The sequence below is a fragment of the Solanum tuberosum genome, unplaced genomic scaffold (genome assembly GCF_000226075.1).
Source record: "Solanum tuberosum cultivar DM 1-3 516 R44 unplaced genomic scaffold, SolTub_3.0 scf00001, whole genome shotgun sequence".
NCBI classification, from domain to species: Eukaryota; Viridiplantae; Streptophyta; class Magnoliopsida; order Solanales; family Solanaceae; genus Solanum; species Solanum tuberosum.
The window spans coordinates 3,395,570-3,417,558 of NW_006238927.1; the positions used below are offsets into that span (position 1 = coordinate 3,395,570).

Consider the following 21,989-nt stretch of genomic DNA (forward strand, 5'->3'; position numbering starts at 1 on the left):
TTCAAAACGGTTAATACCCACATCAGTGATGTTTACATGAACTCAGATTCTACTAATTTGTGAGTGTTAAGTGATAAATGAAGGTATAAATATGTATTAATTAAAGTATAAATTACAAAAATCTCATAGTGTTAAGAGTTATTGGTAATGAGCAATTATATATCCTTGTAAGTCACTTATAAAGACAGTGATATATATGTTTGAGTCCAGTGATATAGAATGATTAGGGTAATGACAACCAATACAATAGCTTGTTGTTGTAAAAAAAATTCAAAAAGCTGGTAGGTATGTTTAACTTGTTCCGGACTTGGTTTCCAGTGTTCATTTGTAGCAAGTATGTTATTATGTAGATCATTTGCTCAATTATCATAAACTGAGATAAGTTGATCACATCTTGACTGTGCTTGATTGTGTGATGACTATGTGTAAACTTCATCTTTTTTAGGCATAGAATTGAGTTACATGTGAAGTTGCATTTGAAATAGTAAAAGTTACAGATATTAATCTTAGGAAGTTTATAGCCTCCAATCTCCACTTCGGCTGATGTTTCTCTGGCAACTAAGGCCGAGACAATGTAAAATCTCATTGCTTCTTTGATTACCTAAAATGTATAAGCAGTTACAAGAAGAATGAGAATGGTTTAATAAACTAGTTCTCATTATCTCTTTTTTTTCTACTTGTAGTGTATACGAACTTCTTGTAAATATAAAATAATAACATTTACCTTATCGAGGTACGAGAATTTCTGCTGAAGATCATCGGCAGTAGGTATGTGATCATCAAGGCCAAAAGCATCTATCTCAGCAAGCAATTTCTGCTCAACTTCTGGATGGCAAGCAACCAGACAAATGATAGAAGAGAAAGTAAAAGATGTTGTTGCAGAACCCGCCAACAAGTGCTCATAAGTTACAACATCGATATAATCTGAGGTGAAAACATTCTTAGCTAACTTCTTTGACTCCATTGTCTGCATTATAAGCAACAAAAAGTTTTTCGAGCTACTTTCTTTTTCCTCCGTCCTCTTTGCCACTATCTCATCCAGCCTACTGCTTAAATTCTTGTATGTTCTTTCCATCTTTCAGTCCATAGTACCCGGGATTCTTTCGAGAACTTGATGAAGACTCATCTTGTCTGATATTGGTTTAGAAAGTCAAAAATCCACACCAAAAGAAGCTTGTCCAATTACATATGTTGCTAACTTGAGAGAGAGATCAGAGCATGTGAGATCTCCCTCAGAATCATGATTTTTAGTCGCAGACTCGATATACGATTGCATGATTGACACTAACTTAGCAAGATAAGATGGCTGGTAGACAGATAGAATAGTATTTCTCATTGTTGACCATCTTGAGTCCTTGTATAATTAACACAACATTAGCCTTCTTCTAGTTAAAGGAATCAACTTTAGCTTTTTTACCTAGTACAAACCAAGCCTTTCTGATGAAGAGGGGATGCTGCAATAGGAGATGGAATGCTTCTATTTGGTATGTCCTTGAATTTATATTTAACTTGCTTTTAGTTTACACTTGTTGCAATGAATTTACATGTGAACAACTGAATTATTGCTTTCAATCATTCTGGTTCATATTGAGTTGAACAACTTCCTCTTCAATACTAGATGTGTTATTTATTCTATAGGGTTGACGGAAATTTATTTGACAAAAAAAATGGATAATATTTAATGGTAAACATTCATCTTTCGGGCTTGTTTAGGAAAATACTCCATGCTAGACACTTCAGTTGTTTTCTTTATTTTGAATTTATTGAGCTACTTATTTTTTTGAGATGGAACTATTGAGTTGGTTTTGCTGCACAATTATTTAAAATAAATAAATGAAATGATTTTACAAGAAAATTTTTAGCAACAAATTTAATGACGATTTGGTCGTTGCTATAAAAAACTGTTGGCGACGGATTAGCAACGAAATATTTAAGTGGCAAATGTGCTAGCTCAAATAACAGAATAATTTCTGACGGATTAGTGACAGAAATTTCATCGCAAATTTATTTTAAATGACAAAATTAATTATGAAATTAGCAACGAGCTATATAAGTATAACGACAGACCAGTCCGTCGCTAACAAGTGGCGACAGAAATCGTTCGTCTCTAATACGTCGCTAAACTTACGACGGAACTCATTTTTTCGTCGCTAAGAGATTACTAACGAGCGATATAGCAACAACCAATAATTCGTCGCTAATCCGGTTTAGCGACGGAATAGCATAGATTAGTGACGGATTTCGTCAGTCGCTAAATGCTGATTTTTTTGTAGTGAGCGTACAAAAAAAGCCAGAAAGTGATTGCTCAGAATTAATACATCAAAATTATTCATTTGCATCAGAAAGTGTGAATTCGTATTTAGTAGAGCTCCAATATAGGTACGACATCTTGAACATGATAATTTTATGTAAATTTGTTATAGGAAATCTAATTTTATTTTATGTTACTACGACTTTAATACAACGAAGGAAAGAAGTGAACGGTGAATGGTAACAGTAACTTAAATAAACATATGGGGACCCAACTCATAGAGTTTAATCTTTAATTTTATATGTCCATCAAGTAATCAAATAAACAAATAATATTTGCCCAACATTTCTATTATATTAAAGAGTCAAAAAGAGTCATTTAATCTTTAATTTTATATGTCCATCATTGTTGACTTGTAAGTCAAGATCCATACACTAAGTAATCAATTAGAAATTTAAAGGATTTTCGACTTCAAATGTTGTTATCAAACAATAATACTCTAATCCTAACAAATCAAACTCTTCTTGATTTTGTTGCATGAAATGTTTTTGTCAAGATATCTACACCAATTTGTACTCTTGTAGACTTTTCTTTCCTTTCTAAGAATTGAAGTTGATTAAATAACTATTTGTTCCCTATGTAAATGATAACTCTAAAATTGACTAGGTGACCTTCCTGGAAATGTTTACTCCAAAGCACCAGAAGCAAAATTTTCTTTGCTTTATTTTGTGCTATATATACCTCATCAAAGTTTTTGCACATAGGAACATAGCAAATATTTTTTGATTTCAGTGCAAAAATGGGTAATGGACAACTATCATTGTTTTTTATTTATGCCTTTCTCAGTCAACTATTTGGTTTCTCTTCGTCCTTATTTCATTTGTGCCCCAAAGATCAAGCTCTCTTCCTTCTACAGTTTTACCATAACTCCTTATGTTTCTTATTTTTTCTACAAAACAACATACCGAAATATTGAGTCATATCCAAAGATGGTTACATGGAATACAAGCACTGATTGTTGCTCATGGGCTGGAGTTTATTTTGACGAGACGACGGGAAAAGTGATTGAGCTTAACCTTAGTTGCAGCCAGCTTCAAGGCAAGTTTCATCCCAACAGTAGCCTTTTTCAACTCTCCACTCTTAAAAGGCTTGATTTGTCTCGTAATGATTTCTCTCGGTTGCACATTTTACCTAAATTTGGTGACCTTTCTAGCTTGAGGCATCTTGATCTATCAGATTCGAATATGTCAGGTCCGATCCCTTCTGAAATCTCTCACCTTTCAAAATTGGAAGTTCTACGAAACTCGAGAGACAATGCACATGATCAAGATGGACTTCACATGAGTTTGCTTCGCCTTTTTTATGTGAGCAATGATTCTTATCGTGACCAAAGACACTAACCTACGGTATGAGTGTCTACGATCGTTGATAATATAGTAACCCAACCAAGGGCTGGGTTCGTGTCCCAAGGGAGTGGTAGTGAAAACAGTAGTTAATTAGAATTTCATTCTAATTAGTCGTAGCTAAAGAGATTTGCGAATAAAAACATTATAAATTTGGCACGAAAGTGTCAAATATCAAAAGGGGTTTTGTCACAAGTAGTAAAAACAACAAAAATAACAAGAAAATCAAGTATGGGGAAAAGTTCTTGGGGTGTGACCGCAAAACAAATTGAGATAAATAGTTGGGTACATGTTTTCGATAGGAAATTTGCAAGATAATAGTGACTAGGCTAAGCTTTAGATGGAAATAAGTTCCCTCTCAGGCAACTTACCCCGTTTCAAATGCATTCCTCTCGGACACCCATTTGCCGCATGAAGGCCAGCCTACACCTTACCCCACTCACTCTCTCAAGATGAGTGTTAAGATATGGAACTAGGGCTCACCCTCTTGGGCTGAACCTCAGACCCACTCCTTAGGCCATCAGTCTAGCGGTCTTGGTTTCGCGTCCTCCCTCTCGGGCAAGCCGAAAACACATGGGTGGATTTGTATTTGCAACTACAAACCCATTAAATTAAACCACAACCACAACCACAACCACTAGGTGAAATCACCATTAAAATACATCTAACCTATTAGCAAGCAAGACCCAACAATAATATCAACACATATTTGTTAAATCACACCCCGAGAATGGAGGTTTTTAGCCACACATCATGGGATAACAAAATACACCTAAAATGATAATGAAATCAAGTGGGTATAAGAAATTAAACCTTAATTTAAGAAAAGGAAGAAGAATAGAGAAGACCCACTTCCAACTTGGGGAAGATGAACTCCTTTCTTCAAGTCTCCCACAAAACCCTTTCCAAACTTGAGAGAAAAATACTAAAATTGATGTTCTAAAAGTGAAAATTAACAATAATGTTCAGACCTTTAAAAATAGCAACTATGGCTAGTATTTATAGTTTTCATATTAAGTGTTGCGGCGGTTCATTAGGCGAGGTTAGTGTGAATTGCCGATCGACTCGGTGATTCGCCCTTCTTCTGGTTCATCACCTTTTGTGCTTTTCCTTCAGCATGTTTGTGTCCTGGATCATTGGGCGGTATATTTCTGCTTTGCTACACTGATCGGCGACGCACCGACTGCTCCTTTCATCGCCATTTGATCCTTTTACTTCAGGGCTTCACGTACTGGAACAAAGGGAGAAGTTTGTCCCTTCGGCGATTCGCCAAGTATGTTTGGCGATGCTCAGGCTTCAAGTTCTTCGTTTTCTTCGGCCTTTTTGTTCCTTTTGCGCCTAAGTGTCCATGCTTCCACTAAAACTTCAAATACCTGAAACTTAAGCATTTTCATCAGATATTGAGATAAAATAAGCATTTGAGGACACTATTTCTATTAAAATAAAGCCCTAAATGAGTTCAATTTGAGGACTCATCAACCAACAATAGTTTTAGTGGGACAGTTAATACAACTTTTAGTATTGGAAACCAACTCCAAATCATTAACATGGATGGGAATAAGCTTGAGGGGAAAGTCCCACCATCTTTGCAAATATTTGGGATAGCTTGATTTAGGTAATAATGAGTTGAATGACACATTCCCAAAATGGTTGGGAGCACTACCTGATTTGCGGATTTTAAGTTTGACATCAAATAAGTTGCATGGTCCCATAGAAGTTTCAAGGACTGAAAACTTTTTTTCTCAACTGCGAATTATGGATCTCTCATCCAACGGATTTAGTGGGAAGTTACCGGCAAGTCTTTTTGATAGTTTTTATGCCATGAAGATAATTAATGAAAACATTACAACCTCATATCTGGGAGTTCAATATGATACTTTGACAATTACAACAAAGGGATTGGATCTTCAATTTTTTAAAGTTTTTGATCAAGCAAACATAGTTATCGATCTCTCTAACAATAGATTTGAAGGTTATATTCCACGTACTATTGGAGATCTCATTGGGCTTCGTACGTTGAATTTGTCTCATAATAACTTGAAAGGTCATATACCAACATCACTGCACCAATTATCTGTAGTTGAGTCATTGGATGTCTCATTTAATAAAATCAGCGGAGAAATTCCACAACAACTCGCATCCCTCACATTTCTTGCAGTCTTAAATCTCTCTCACAAACATCTTGTTGGATGCATTCCCAAAGGAAAACAATTTGATACGTTTGAGAACAATTCATACAAAGAGAATGATGGACTATGTGGATTTCCACTCTCAAAAGAATGTGGTGGTGATGATGGGGTACCACACGCGGCAACTCAATTTGGTCTTGATCAAGAAGAGGAAGGAGATTCATCAATTGTCAATTGGCAGGCAGTTCTTATGGGCCATGGTTGTGGATTAGTCATTGTACTGTCTGTAATATACATGCATATTGTTGGCAACAGGATATCCATCATGGTTTTCGAGGTTGTTTGAAGAATTGGAACACAAAATTATTACGAGATTAATGCAAAAGCACAGGAAAATAAAGTAGTGTGTAATCTCACTGTATTCAACTTGATATTTATCTTTCAGAATATTAGTTTTTATGTATCTGCAATGTTTTTATTCTGTGAATAAAGACATGAGTTTTCTTCCTTTGAAACTCAAAAACCATATTTGTTTTCATTCTTTTTGAAGTTTTTATTACGTAGAGACTGTAAGCAAATTCAGCCTATTATTAGTTGAGTAATGAGTAATTAATTAGGGTAACATTCCTGAATAATGAAAAGATTAGTTTGTTCATAAATTTAGGAAGTCATTATATTATCCTTTTCTTAATTACATAAAGTTATTTCAATGTGTAAGAATATGATCATTTAAAATTCAGTTAGGTAGAAAACAAAGAAAAAGTACAAATAAATTTAAAAAAGATTAGTATATGTGTTGATTCTTCAATCAATCCACGTAAAGAAGACAAATTAAGGTTTTTAGTACAAAATTATCCACACCTTCAGCAGATGGATTTGCCCCGACGTTTACATCATTAGCACTCCATTCTGTATCTCTGTTTGCAGATATATTTGCTAAACAAAAGCTTAGGAAAAAAACAGAGGCCACGAGCTAATTTTTCTAAGGAATTATCGAACATATCTGTTTATAAAATTCAACAGTCCAACCCTTTATTTATTTTTCCGCGCATTACAAATGCTAGCACAGTTCAACTATAAGCAGGTTATGGATTAGTCTTCCAAGTTTTCAGAGATATATAGAAATTTGCTAGTTGCTACTAGTATTGTCACTTCTATGGTGAAAAGTAGTTTTTGGTGTCATACTTTTGGACAAGATCCAACACAATTTGAAAGAAACAACAGCAATAAACATACTCAGTATAATCTCATAAGTGGGGTCTAGAGAGGGAAAGAACGAAATGGATATTTAAAATGATACAAAATTGTGTTACTAGTATTACTTTTGAATTCGTGGTAGTTCTATCAGCTTGTGAGCGTGCCATACTTGTTGATTTGAACCAATGTCACATAAATTTGGACTTGTAGCTAAGATGGAACACTATGGAAGCGTACGACTTCATAAAGAAGATGCATTTTCAAGCTGATGCCACTTTTTTCTTTCTCTAACTTTATTTATCATGCACTTAATCATGATAAGGAATTTTGAAAAATGCATTTACAATATTGAACTAACTAGATCGAAGCATCAATTATTAATCCTCATTCCTCTAAACTCGATTATAATAGCACTAAATATGAATGTGGTTAAAAAGGAGCACAAATTAAGTTGATTACGTTTATCATGGTTTATAATATTTTTCTTATTATTCATTATTTATGATAAAAAAAATATAAAAATGAATTAATTAAAGAGTTCTAATATCAATGAAAAGAAATGGAAAATTGGTAGGATTCTAATTATTTGCATTAATGGTAAATAGTTTAAAATCATTGTTACTCAAATATGTTATTGAACTTTGACAAAAGGTTCATCTGTGTCCTTTATTAAAAGTTTCACTCATTTATGCCATTTCCGTTTGAGAAAAGGCTCATCTATGCCATTATTTGTTAATAGAAAAAAGTTTTGATTTTGCAAAACCTTTTTTTACACATGGTAGATTATGATTTGTCCACGTCATTAATTATATCATTTTTGGAAGAGAAAAGGCTCAAATATGTCATCGAACTTTGAGAAAAGACTCATCTATGTCATTCATTAAAGGAATTGACAAGCGTGAAGAATCAATGGTAGGTATTGAGTCAGATTTAAGTGTAGGTGTTGCTTCTGTCAGCAAGAATAGTTATGCTAAAACTTTTACATGTAAGGAACATGAAGCAACCGAGCTCTGTAAAGAAAAAAGTTGCCAAAGTCTTTTTGGGAAGAGGTGGTAAACACATCAATTTACTTGCCAATTAGACTACCAACAAGGGTCGTGGATGGAATGACACCACTTGAAGTTTGAAATTGCATAAGGCCATCACTAAGACATCTAAAGGTGTCTGATTCATTGTGTTATATACCCATGTACCAGTTGTCAAACTGTCCGAACAAATCCAGACCTAAGACCCGACTTTCGTTCCCAACCCCATCTATAGAACAAAAATGCATCCTAATCGTGTAAACAAAAAAAAACTAAACAAGTCGTAAAAATTCACACGACTTAAAAGAAGATAGAAAAACATGTTGTGGATTAACTTGTCCTCCACAAATTCATAAAATAAATGGCCAAACGATCTTTTGGATGAGTTGTCATAACCGTTTAATTGTCGCTCTGAATTGAGCGCTTTGTCTCTTTTATCTAGGGACGGATCTTCGTTGATCCAATGGATGTTACATGACACTGCTTCGTCGATTTTTTTATACTTAATATACCTATAAAAAAACAGAAACTAAAAGATAAAATAATTAAAAGGACACTCTTTGCACCAACCGCTTGCGACCCTTGTGGTTAATGCTTGACTTCTCGTTCGGTACATCATGGGTTTGAACCTCCATGGAATTTTAATTTTTTTTTCTCTGTTCAATTTTAGTTTTAAATTCTAAACTGTAGGCTCAAAATTTATTAAAACAAAAGTTAAAATCGTTGAGTCCTTTGTCAATTTGAAATATAGTTAAATAAAAATATTGTTAGCTCCTTATATTCATATATTTTTTACTAATGAATTTCTTCACATTTTTTAGCTCTCATTTATTAATCATCACTATCAGATTTCTTGAGTCATGATGACACCTACTTTAAACTAATAGTAGATAAGTCAACCTGTAATTCAGAACGACAAGTAATAGGTATAAGGGTATAAACAAATCGAAAGCAACAATTTTACAACAGGAAGAGAAGAACAGGTGGAAGCAAATCAATATATCAATATATATATGTATATACTAGTTTCTGGATCCGTTAGAACTATTAGAATTCTATGAAAGCATGCATGTAATGAGTAATGAAATATAATAATTACAAATAATCTTTAAAAATATGACAAGAAACAACAAATGAGGGGCATAATTTAATGTTTAAAATTAATTCTATTTAAGTAACCAACTACAAATTTTGATCTTTGCGTAGTAATGAGCAAACTTCTAATAAAGTCAAAAATATCTAATTTGAGCTCAATAATAAACATAGACTTACGACCATAGAAAAAAATCAATAGAAAAAAATCAATAGAAAATTAAACCAAAAATTTATACAATAAAAAGGAAAAATACAACATAAACATCCTTCATAAGACTTTAAATATAATAACAATATAGTCAAAATATAATAGACAAATCAATACATAATTTTTCTAGTTCTTGTCAACACCTTCTTCCATCACCAATATATATTCAAGAGTCGTCTTCATCGAGTCTGCCACGACCCAAAAATGGACGTGATGGAACTTGTCGATTCACACCAAGAAAAGTCAACCTCAACCCAACGAAAATGAAAGAAATGCGGAAAACAATAAAGCAAGAACAAGATAAAGTGGAAAACTTATTCATTCTATGAAACCTCCAAAATCTGGTTGTCATGTGTACAAGCCACTAAATAGATAAAGTGTGAAATTGAAATAATTACAAGTCTCATCCTTTGTTTCTCAAATAGAACAAAAGCATAAAGGAAAGGAAAGGAAAAGAGGGTCCGCCTGGATGACATGCAACTACATCTCAGTAATCCATGGACAAGCGTCAGAAAGTAGGAGAAGAAGATGATCATACAATACCGGGCTTGGAACCTACATAAGTGTAGAAGAAATGGGTGAGTACCAACAACACAACAAACTAATAAACAAGGCATCTAGCTAGAAATCGAATACCCCTTACACTTCAATCGAACCTCTATAAACTACAACTTGCACACAAAACATCCAAACCTAACAGTTCTACAATACATTGCTCATAAGGCTCAATATTCATAGTTCAATAGTCACAAATCAACTATCCAATGAATCAAGTAAATCACTCCCAATATCAACAATTCAATCACACGTAACAGTGCACCAATCACAATTAAAACGTATGTCACACATAAGCATAAAAATGCATCAAATTAAGATGATCAATGTTTCACCGGAAATGACCTGTACTTCACAACCATTTGCCGAAAATGACCTCGGCATAATAATACTCACCGACAAAGACCTCGGCATCATAAACACTTGCCGAAAATGACCTTGGCCTTATAACATTAGCCGGCAAATACCTCAGCATCATAATCATCATATGTCTCATCATAGTGTTCAATGATCAATGCACACAAGCAATATCACATCACATAGAAGAGGCAACAATTCACCCAATTCAAGTCCACATTCATGCTTTCAAGCATTTCATCAATCAATCAATAAATTTCACAACGAGGCAATTCACACCATAATGTTCATCACATAGCCTTTTTCATTTCAATCCTTTTTATTTATTTAGATTTATCAAGTGGACAATTGAACTCATCACTTCATCCCTATTACTCCCAATACACAAACAATGAAGGAAGTACATGAAATTTTACTAGAATACAAGGTTTATGAGATCACTTGCCTTAAATCAATAAATAATCACTCCAAGAGTTGAGTCTTCCCCTTCCGAATCACATCCAAAGCCACACAATCTATATACAAGCAAGTATTCATAATAAATTTCCGAAAACAACAATACCCACATCAATTCATTGAAAAATGGGTCAATCAACACAATACCCAATTCTGAAAATAAGATTTGAATCCAAAATTTAATACTTGAAAATGTTATTTGATGCCTTAGGAACTCATTGATGAGTGGTAGATTTGCACTCATTTGAGGTCTATTTAGCTCAATAATTAGTGTCCCGATGCCTAATTTTATCCTATGATATCTTGATGATTTGCAGCTATGAAGGCTAATTGACAAGGCAAGGATGAATGTTTGAAAAAATAGCCAAAAATGCAGAAAAAAGTGTAAACTATACATTGAGGATCACCAAACAAGAAAGGCGGTCTGCCTAGTGAGCATGACCTTGCATAAAGAGACAATGCACAACACTTGTGCCTATCGAGACAGGTCAGCAAACTCCAAATGAAAAGGTGACCTTATTGATCATCGCCAAAATTGATAGTGCAAGGAGAAAAATTGAAGGCTCGAAAGGTGAACAAAGGTGGTACTCAGGGATAGGTTGAACGTGAAAGGAAGACTTAAACGAGCTTACTAATTGAGTTTCAAACACTTCAAGCCTAGAGCAAGAAAAGGAGAGCTGAAGCTATATTGGCGATTCACTGAAGGAGTTCAACGTGCCCGACTAATGTTGCCAAGTGAGACACACATTGAGTTTTTGAGCTGAATTTTGAGAAACTATAAATAGCCCAAAGTAGATATAAAAGGGGAGTTTGAAAATTAGGAAAGATATCTTCCTTTGAGAGTTTTGGGAGGAACACTTTTACCTTGTGAAGATCACTTTCTAGTTTTTGGGGTTTTTCAACTTTGCTCTTGAATTTGTCAAATTCAAGTTGATTCCAAAGTGGGTTTACTAGTAATTGCTTAATTTCATGTTATCCATGGTTGATTTCATGGAAGGTATAATTTCTTTACTTTTTGTGATGGGTGGTTATAACCCCAAGATCTATTGTGCAATTACGGGGTTGGGTGTTCATTTAATGTAGTGGGTATTGCATTGTGCTCTTTTTTGATGTTGTTCATACATGAATTTGGGCTATTTAACATGAGGTTAATTTATGGGTTAAGGTTGAAAACTTAATTCCTACTTTCGATCTCCGGTCGATGATCGAAAGAGATTGATTGGAGTGGGTAATTAGTCAAATACTAGCAATTTAGGTTTGATGTATGTAACTTGCTAGAAAATAAAGGTTATGGGTCGAATCTATTTGCCCTATTTCTGCATCGAAAGAGAGAATAAAGTAAGGTATTGGGTGTTTAGATTAACTTATAGATGAGATCGAAAGGAGATTCTATGCAAGGATGCTATGATATCAAAAAAAGATTAGCTTCGTTGAAGATGACTTAGCCTATTCATGAATGTTCATCACTGTAGAGCAGCAGAATTACCCCTATGTGACATGATTTCCAATCTTCACACCCCTAGATTGCTTTTTATTAGTTGTAGTTCCCGTAATTTTAGTTTAATTATGAAAATTGTTACCCAGAGCTTTTTATTAAATTGGTGGAATCATCCGTCCACTTATTTTTACTATTACAAATAAATGATATAACAATCCAAATTTCTTGATAAGAATTCTCTACAATATACCATTACATGTGGGATTCGACCCCAACTCTCCATTGGGTTTTTTTTATTGATTATGACCGTTATATCTTTTAATTGGTTTTAAGGAGGACATTTGAGCATTATCGAAAATGATGCTGCTACCGGGTAGTGGTGGTTGAGAATTCTATTTGAGAAATTAGTTTGTAAATTTGTTTAGTTGTAGTAGATTATTGTTTCGTATTGTTGTTGGCTGATTTGTAGGTGTTATACAATGAGTGCTCATGGTAGCGACAACGATAGTCACTATGGTCAAAACAAAAATATGGGTGATTTGAATGATATACATATGAATAGTGTTCAAACCATGGGAGCCATCGGGATACCTCCCACAACCGGAATGGTTGTATTTCACCTAACAATAATAATGCTACAATTGCTCCAACTAAGGGAAATGTTTGGGGGTTTAGCTCATGAATATCCCCATGAACACCTTAGGAATTTTGTGGAGGTGTATGGACCATTTGTGTTAAAAAAACATCTCCCAAGAGTCTGTGAGGTTGAGGTTGTTCTCATTCTCTTTCACGGGTGAAGCTTCAAGATGGTTGGTGGACTTGCCAAATGACTCTATCACTTCTTGGGAAGAGTTAACTGATGCTTTCTTGGAAAGATTCTTTCCCCTGTCAAAGATGGGGAAACTTAGAACCGAAATCCACAATTTCAAGCGCATTGGAGGTGAACCTCTTCATGAAACTTGGTTGTGGTTCAAGAAACTACTTTTTCAATATCCAACACATGGTGTTCCAGACAATTTATTGCTGCAATACTTCTATTATAGCTTTGATTCAGTCAATAAAGGTGTGGCTGATCAGTTAGTCCAAGGGGGATTAATGAGACAACCCTATGATGTGGCTGCTTTGTTGCTAGATGGCATGACCAAAGTTAACCGAGCATGTCATTAGAGAAGATCACGTGCCTACTCTACAACTAGTCATAAGCAAAGAACAAATTGAGAAGGACCATGAACAAGGTGAATACATGGTTAAAAAAATAACCCAACTCCATTTGTTGTTTAAACATGTCATGGGAGGTGGACTTAAGTCGGTAAATGCAGTTGGAACCAATAGTGGATAGTGCCCAAATGATGCCAATTTCGCGGAATTATACAATGAAGAAGTTCAATATTTGGGAAACTAAGTGAGGGGTTCTCACACCAATCATCAACGACAAAGTGGAAACCAAGGTTGGAACAATGATCGAGATATTGTAACACCCCAAATCTTCAAGTTAAGATCCGAACCATTCTTCATAAGTGTATAGGGTTGTACCAGATGATTCTTAATTGTGCATAGGTGTTAAATTCAATTATTTTGTGTAGGAGGATATTTGGAGATAAATTAAGGTAATAATAATCTTCTAACACAAAGTTGAGTTGAAAGTTTCCTTATTGGTTAAGTTTCCATATAAGATTTTACTTTGGTCAACTTCAAATGGCCATATCTCTTAGAATATGAAGAGTTATGTGACCTATAACCTATCAAATTAAAGGTCTTTGAATTATATTTCCAACGCCACCAAGTTTGCGTCATTTCGCATTCGGAGTAGAGAGTTATGATCATTTTACTAAATAATGTAGTGTAGTTCCGTTTTAGCCGCGGGAAAATTCTAAATAAGGTAATTTTCTTCTCCTCGTACAGCTAGGAAAACCTTAAAAACAGATTTCTTAACTCCTATAAATCCCTAAACAATCCGATTTCCATCTTTTTAATTCCTTCTTCTCCTCTCTCAAACCATAATACAAAATTCTAAGGAAGATCAAAGCATAAGACTTCCAAACAAGATATTCCTTCAAATATTTTTCAAGATTCGTATTCAAGCAATGTTCTTCTAAATCCTTTTCAAAATTCTTCTTCAAAGTAAGTCCTTCTCCAAGTGTTTCAATCTTTCCAACTCAAATTCTTTCTAAAACTCATAACAAATTTTATGAAAGGGAGGAAAACATAGAGTTAATGATGAAGAACCTATATTGTCTATCAATGTATCTACCAATGTCAGACTGTTGTTCATCACCGTACCAGATTCCCTTGTTGCTTCTATTGTAAAATGTGCAGATTTCATGCCAGTAAAATTTGTAAATGAGCTAGCATGTTCCTCAAAATTCCATGTATCTCCACCTCCATCTAAGCTTCTGATCCAAAGAGGTTAATTAATCTTAGCAAAATTAAGCATCTCATTCATGGCAAAAAAAAAAGATTCATTAATATTGACTTCTAATGTGCCATATCTTCAAAAAAATAAAATAAGCTTATGGTGAGATACAAGGTAGCTATTGATTGTAGCTCACCACAATTTTGGTTTTTGATGTGAGAAGTTAATGTTAATGAAACTTATTTTTTCTGCCATAGCTGCTTGCTTAATTTGGCTAAGATCAATAGACGTCCTTGGGTCAGAATATAGGGTTGAAGTGGAGAAACATTGAATTTTGAGTAATATGCTAGATCATTTACTCGATTAACTGGCTCGAAACTTACACATCTTACAGCATGAGCCACAAAGGTGTCAAGTACAGTGATGAACAACATTCTGATATAGGTGGAGACATTGATGGACAACGTAGTTTTTTCATCAATAATTCAATGCTTTCCTCTGTTCCATAAAATCTGTTACAAACTTTGATTCCTTTACCACTTATCACTTTGTTTGGCTTGCATAATTATTACTACATTTTTGTTTTTATGTTTGGTTCTACTCTTACTTTTAGTATACTTTACATATTTCTTTTTTTTTTTTTTAGTGGTGATACAATTAGTTGATGCATATCTTTGAATCAATTAAATTAAACTTTGAAGTCAATAAAAGAAGTATGTATTGTCCAATTATTATTTATTATTTCTATGTAATATGTTTCTGTATATGCAGAGGTGATGGGTTGATATATCCTCATGCATTATTGGGAAAACCTCTACTTTTTTATGTGATTTCCAGTGACATAGGTGGAAGTATGAGTGGTACTCTTCTATTAGTTTTTCTTCTTACTCATTATTTTATTGGAGTCACAGATCTTGTTTAGTTTTCATTTCTTATACTAAGGTATTGAAACTATTAATTTGTAGATTCAAAAAAAATTTCAAATTACTTTTTTATGGTCCATGTTCGTCAAATTAAATTTCTCCACTTTTACCACCAACATCCTACGGGTATTTGGGTTGTTGTGGATTTGTCTCTTGACAAAATTCAAGAAGGTTCCCATCAATGTAAAATTCGGAATTGTAGGAGGCATATTTATGTTGTATTGTGCAAGATATGTTGAATGGTTACTCCAAGGAATCGGTTTTCCTTGAAAGATTCTAAGATGGAGTCAATAGAATACTTTGAAAGTTTTATCCTAATAATATGAACTCTCTATTGATATTTTATCGGTGAAGTTGATTCTACAGTTCATAATATTACAGTATCATCTACTTTCAGAGCTACATTTTTTGTGTTTGATTGATTGGCTTGATTTCAATTAGAATGAGTTCATCGAGTGTATTTTATATCTTGAATTTATAAATCTATGATCTTTGTATAAGTTAAAGTCTCTATGTTTTTATCTGTGATGTATAGGCTACACATGTGATGTATCTTTCTACCACCTCCATATAAGATGGTTATAATTGTAACACCCTCAACTAGAAAGAACTAGAATTAGAAAGAGTTTTGGGTCAACTTCAAACAACCATAACTCCTAGCTCAAGATACGGTAGTAAATATCTTTGAGTTGTCTTTCCAACGTCGCCGAGTTTGCTCAGTTTCGAGTTCGTATGAGTGAGATATGCCCATTTGAAGTTGGACTGTCTAGATAAGGAAAGTCAAAACCGGATTTTTGAAGAGTATTGTGGTCTTTTCACTACCCAATTAATTAAATTCATTTTTGGTAATTAAGTTGGGATCTCAACTGATGGGATTCAGATTACGCTATTGAAAATAAGTTAGGGTTTTGAGAGAAGAGAAAATAGAAAGAGAAAAGAGAAGAAGAAGAAGCAAGGAATCGCCAAGTTTCTTCAAGATTTGCTTGTGGATTTCGCCAAGGGGTGATCCCTACGAGGTATGTGAGATGACATAGCGTTGGGTTAGTTTACCCACGCGCCAATCATGATAAATTTTAGCGAATTTAGATTTTTGAAGGTTTAGAAATTGAGTTCTTGATGGATTTGTTTGAAGTTTTTATTGAGTTCTTGATTGTTGGAGTTGTTGAAGAGTTCTTGATTTAGATTCATGAAATTAGGTGTCATTTTGAGTAGATTCTTGCATATTTAGATTATGTAGTCGAATTTAAGTGTTTGGGGAAAGACCCAATTGAGTTTAGAGGGTTTAGAGTTGAAAAACGAGCAAGAAAAATCGTCAAAAACCTGGGGAGGAAGCTGGGGGCGCCGCGCCACTCAGAGCGCCCCAGAAGATGTTCTATAGTTGGGGCCCTGGGACGCCGCGCCATCCAGTGCACCCCAACTTCAGTTCTGATGTTTTGGGTTTGGCGCCCCGCGCCACTCAAAGCGCTATGGACGCTTGGTCTTCTAACTTGAGTTTTGAGTTGAGTAAAAAGTAAAGGTTGAAGTTCATTTTCTTCAAAAGTGTATATGGAGACTATGTATTTTAAAAGAGTTTAAAATGTTTTCACATTTGAAACAAGAGAGGAAACTTTGATTTCCAAGAAGAGCCTTTGAGCTAAGTTTTGAGCAATTATCTCAAACCACAGAAAGAGGTTATGTTTTTAAACATAAGAGCTAGTAGTATATTTTGGGAGTAGTATTGAGCACCGATATAGGGGAGAGTTCAGACAACTCCCAGCCCCCATAAACAATGTATCCATCATGGGTAGAAAAGGGTCATACTTTTTAGATGATTCCTTAGTGCTTTTTAGCATAGACTAGGGGATCCACTTAGTAGTCAGGTTCTATACCCTCGGCAAGGTATAGGACGTCCCTGGCAGCGTGAAGCAAAATGTTGTATCATCACAATAGCTCTTAAGTGATGGTTGTCAGTTAGAGAAACTCCCACAGAAGTATTTTGTATTCTTATATACACAGAAGTAAATTGTATTTTTATACACTTTCCAGAGTTTATATTGTATCTTTGCATACATACAGAGTTACTATTGTATTTCTAAATACATAGAGTTGTTATCCATGTTTTAAAAGTTTTTCTCTATACTGCACTTAATTATACTGCTTTATATTGAAATGAGTTCAGTTAAGTTCAGTTGAGTTGAGACCAGGTTTGTTCTTTCAGTTCCTTTCAAGCTTATGTATTGTTTAGATTTCTCCTTGCATGCTCGTACATTCAATGTACTGATGTCATTTGGCATGCATCTTTAATGATGCAGATACAGGTAACCAGGATTAGCATCCAACACATCGTTGATTCTAGTTGAGCTCCAGAGTTTGTTGGTGAGCCTCCTTGCTTTCGGAGGATCTCTTTTTATTGCTTTTCAGTATTTAGTTCATTAGGATGTCGTGGGTCTTGTCCCGACATCCATCTCAGTTACTAGAGGCTTCATAGATAGACACTTAGTTAGTTCATTTGTCACTATTTTATTATTGGCTTATGATTTGAGATTTGAGTTGTCACTTTGGCCAGTGAATGTTATTTTAATACATTCTCAGTTATCTTTGAGCTTTCAGTTTACTTTTAAGAGTACAGTTACTTTGAGTTAAGTCTTCCGCTGAGTAAGTAAGTCAGGCCAAGGGTTCTCTTGGGGCCATTAATGGTTCTCGAGTGCCAGTTCCGCCTAGGGTATCGGCTCGGGGCGTGAAAATAATCTCACGCCTTACTTGGGTTATATTTTTTATGCACTGGTCTTCATGAGAAGATATACTAATTCTCTTGTCTATAACCTTATCTGGCTTATACTTTATTTTATCCAAAATAGAAAGACAAGTTTTCTTCTACCTTCTATGATTTTAACCATTTAGTAATTGCATGCAATATCCTTTCTTAAAAAAGGAAAACTTTCTTATGATTGACCTTCTTACCTTCAGTGAATCCTTATTGTCCAATTTTGTTATGTTCGTTTCCAAGTTTATTCAAATTAATACATTTAGATAGACCAATCTGTTGCTTTCTTTTGCAAAAAATTGTCAGCAAACAATGTGTTGGTGTAATATATACTACAAATAAAAAACGTTACAGTTGAAAATAAAATGACAAAAATGAATAATCAACTCTTTAGGCAGAGGAACAATATCTCACTCTCTTTAAGGAGATTCAAGCCCACTGCGGCATAATCTACACCGATCCAACAATATCACTCTTGACTTGTCCCCTCAAGGATTCAACATCCCAACAACGTCGTACAACTCAAGAAACTCCAGATTAGTTTAAGAGTCCAAAGCTCCACAAAAGAACACCTTCCTCAACATATAATTGTCTTTTCTTGTATAGTGAATATAGTTGAAGACTTAGAATATTTTTCTGTGTCTCAACTCTCTCTTTCACTACACTAATATAACAATACAATACTACTCATCTTTTTCACTCTATATTTTCTTGTACAACTCTTATTTTTATATATCTTCCTTGTACTCAACCCAAAGGACGTCACTAGTTATAAGGGAGGAAGTCGTCCTTGCAATGAATAGGAAGACAATGGGGTAGTTAATAGGGAAAGTGAATGGACTATAGGTTACCTGAGTTACAAGGTATAATAATAGAATAAAGAATGAAATAATGTATTAGAGAATAATGAGGTTTCAATAGGGAAGTTATGGTTATAGAAGACCATTACTCCATTCTACCAAAAGATGGCCACTTGCAATTACTCCCCAATGTTTTTACTTCATTTTTTCACCAAGGGAGAATGGCTATTAAGGATAATTAGAGTATGAGACAATTTAATAATATTAAAATTCTCAAATGTACTAGCAATCTCTCACTCATTGTAATATTATGATAAGAGAGTTCTTCACAATTTAGTTGAAGGTGTCTTATTATGCATAATGAAGGTGTACTCTGCATTGAACATTCACTTAATAAGACAATAATCTTTACTCCAGAGTCAGTAGTGGTCTGATCTCAAACTTGAACTATGACTGCTTTAGGGAAATAAAGTTTCACTGCTTACACAGAATAATCAAGGTGATGACATAAGCTTTTTTAGCCAGCACATTACAGCCTTGTGCTATCCCGATATTCATGAATGTTTTTGAGAACAAGCTCCTTCTCATAGAAAGAGTCCTACTTACACACTAACATGGTTTTATCTGTCAAGAATGCTCCTATAACTTGACATCCTAGTCATACATGATACATACTTCCATTAAGAGTTCAAAGACTCAAACTCCACAATTCATTATAGGATAAATGGACATACATAATAGGGATTGAATAAATATTAATATATAGTGCATTTCACAACAAGTCATCATATGATTCGTTCTTCCTATTGAACCTGGTTATAGGATCTCTAGTCCCAGGTTGGGTTTCATCATATAGAACTTAGAATTTATTAATTTTTTAGCTTCAATTTCATCCCCCTCGATGTGCTTCAGACTCTTCATCTTGCTAAGACCTTGGTTTATGAATGTATAAGATTATCACAAGTTTTAACACAATTGATATTAATGGTATACCAATGATCAATATGATCTCACAATATTGTGGTTTCTTCTCATGAGTCTGAATTTACCGTTATAATAGTGATTTTGTACTTTATCAATAATATTGGCGCTATCACAATTAATCAAAATCAGAAAAAATTAATTTCTCAAAATAAAGTGTTTGATATAATAAAATCAATTCACTTTTTCACTTATTAAAGCTTAATTTTTTTTCACTTCAACCTCCAAAGTAGAGTTAGCTAGCAACCAACATGATTTGCTTTTGTTACTTCCATCAAACAACACCGAGTTTATCATCTGCACCAACAAAACTTTTAAGTATATCATAATATTTTTCTCATAAAACAAGCCAACAAATTTTGTACCAAGTAAATTTACCTGTACATGCTATACGTTATACATAAAATCATATAAAGTGCAATTAATCACATATCTCATATTTTTTATTAGGATAGCAAACTCCTTCTTTATTTGTCACACAATTTTCACAATTGAATCAAAAGCAGTTGCAAGACACACACAACCCATAAGATTGTATTTTGTAATTGCGACATTATGTGACTTGACAAGGAAAATTTCATCACATGTTTTATGGTATTTTTTCATTCGAAGAATAAAGCTTATCTCACCTAAAACAATTCATGTTAAATGACAACTCAACATGTTTTTTTATAATTTATTTATAACTCTCATGTTAGATCCAAAAATCATCTCATTATAGCCAAACAACAACATGTGATTTATTCCATAATAAATATATGCACTTGTAATACTTTTTTTTTAAAAAATTCTCAAAGATGCAAAAATCATTTTTTTTCACAATGACTTTTTCCTCATTTCATGAACCCCCACTACTTTAAGAATTAAATACACTTTTTTCATGAAAAATAGTATCACTTTATTCATGAAAAATATTAGGTAATTTTTTTTTTTCTTTTACCTTTTGTCCACTTGAATTGAGCAAGTAGAAACATATTTTACCATACACCTCTTCTCTTCCATCTCTTGAAGAGAGCGACGTTGAGTGGAATTATGTTGAGATCCCTATCTTGATATCAACACTTTTTCAAATTGTAACAAAAACATAAATCTCCTTAAAATTGTTGGTGTAATATATACCACACATACAACATATTACAGTTGAAAATAAAATGACAAGAATGAATAAACAAAATTTAGATTGAAGCATGGATATCTCACTCTCTTTAAGGAGATTCAAATCCACGGCGGCATAATCTACACCGATCTAGCAGTATCACTCTTGACTTGTCCCCTCCAGGATACAACATCCCAACAACATCGTAAAACTCAAACAACTCCAGATTAGTTGAAGAGTCCAATGCTCCACAAGAACACCTTCTTTGACATATAACTATCCTCTCTTGTATAGTGACTATAGTTGAAGACTTAGAATATTTTTCTATGTCTCAACTCTCTCTTTCACTCCACTAATATAAACACAATAATACTGCTCATCTTTTTTACTATATATTTTCTTGTACATCTCTTATTTTTATATCTCTTCCTTGTACTCAACCCAAAAGAAGAACATCACTATTTATAGGGGAGGAAGTCTTCCTTGTAATGAATAGGATAATAATGGGGTAGTTAATAGGGCAAGAGAATGACCTATAAGTTACATGAGTTACAAGGTATAATGATAGAACAATGAGTGAAATAATGTTGTAGAGAATAATGAGGTTTCAATAGGGAAGTTATGGTCATAGGATACCATTACCACGTTCTGCCAAACGATGGCCACTTGCAATTACTCCCCAACGTTTTTTTACTTCATTTTTTCACCAAGGGAGAATGGCCATTAAGGCTAATTAGAGTATGAGACAATTTAATTATATCATATCATATACTATTAAAAGTGGGAAGCTCCATAGATGAAACGATAGATTACTACTTTACCAATAGGCTAAATTAAATATCAAATTAATAAATTATTGGGAAAAGGGTCTGAAAAATACTCCAACTTTGGCCGAAATTGTGTTATGATACCAAACTTTATGAAGAACCTTTTACCCCCTGCACTATTTAATAGTGTATTTTAAAGGTATATATGTGCC

General features: G+C 34.0%; 2 pseudogenes; one reads left to right on the top strand and one right to left on the bottom strand.

Moving 5' to 3' along the window:
• Positions 1–223: 223 nt before the first annotated feature.
• LOC102584438 (cytochrome P450 711A1-like) lies at positions 224–1,557 on the bottom strand (annotated as a pseudogene).
• A 1,478-nt stretch (positions 1,558–3,035) lies between these two features.
• Positions 3,036–6,187, top strand: LOC107060301 (receptor-like protein 12; annotated as a pseudogene).
• The last annotated feature ends 15,802 nt before the right edge of the window (positions 6,188–21,989 follow it).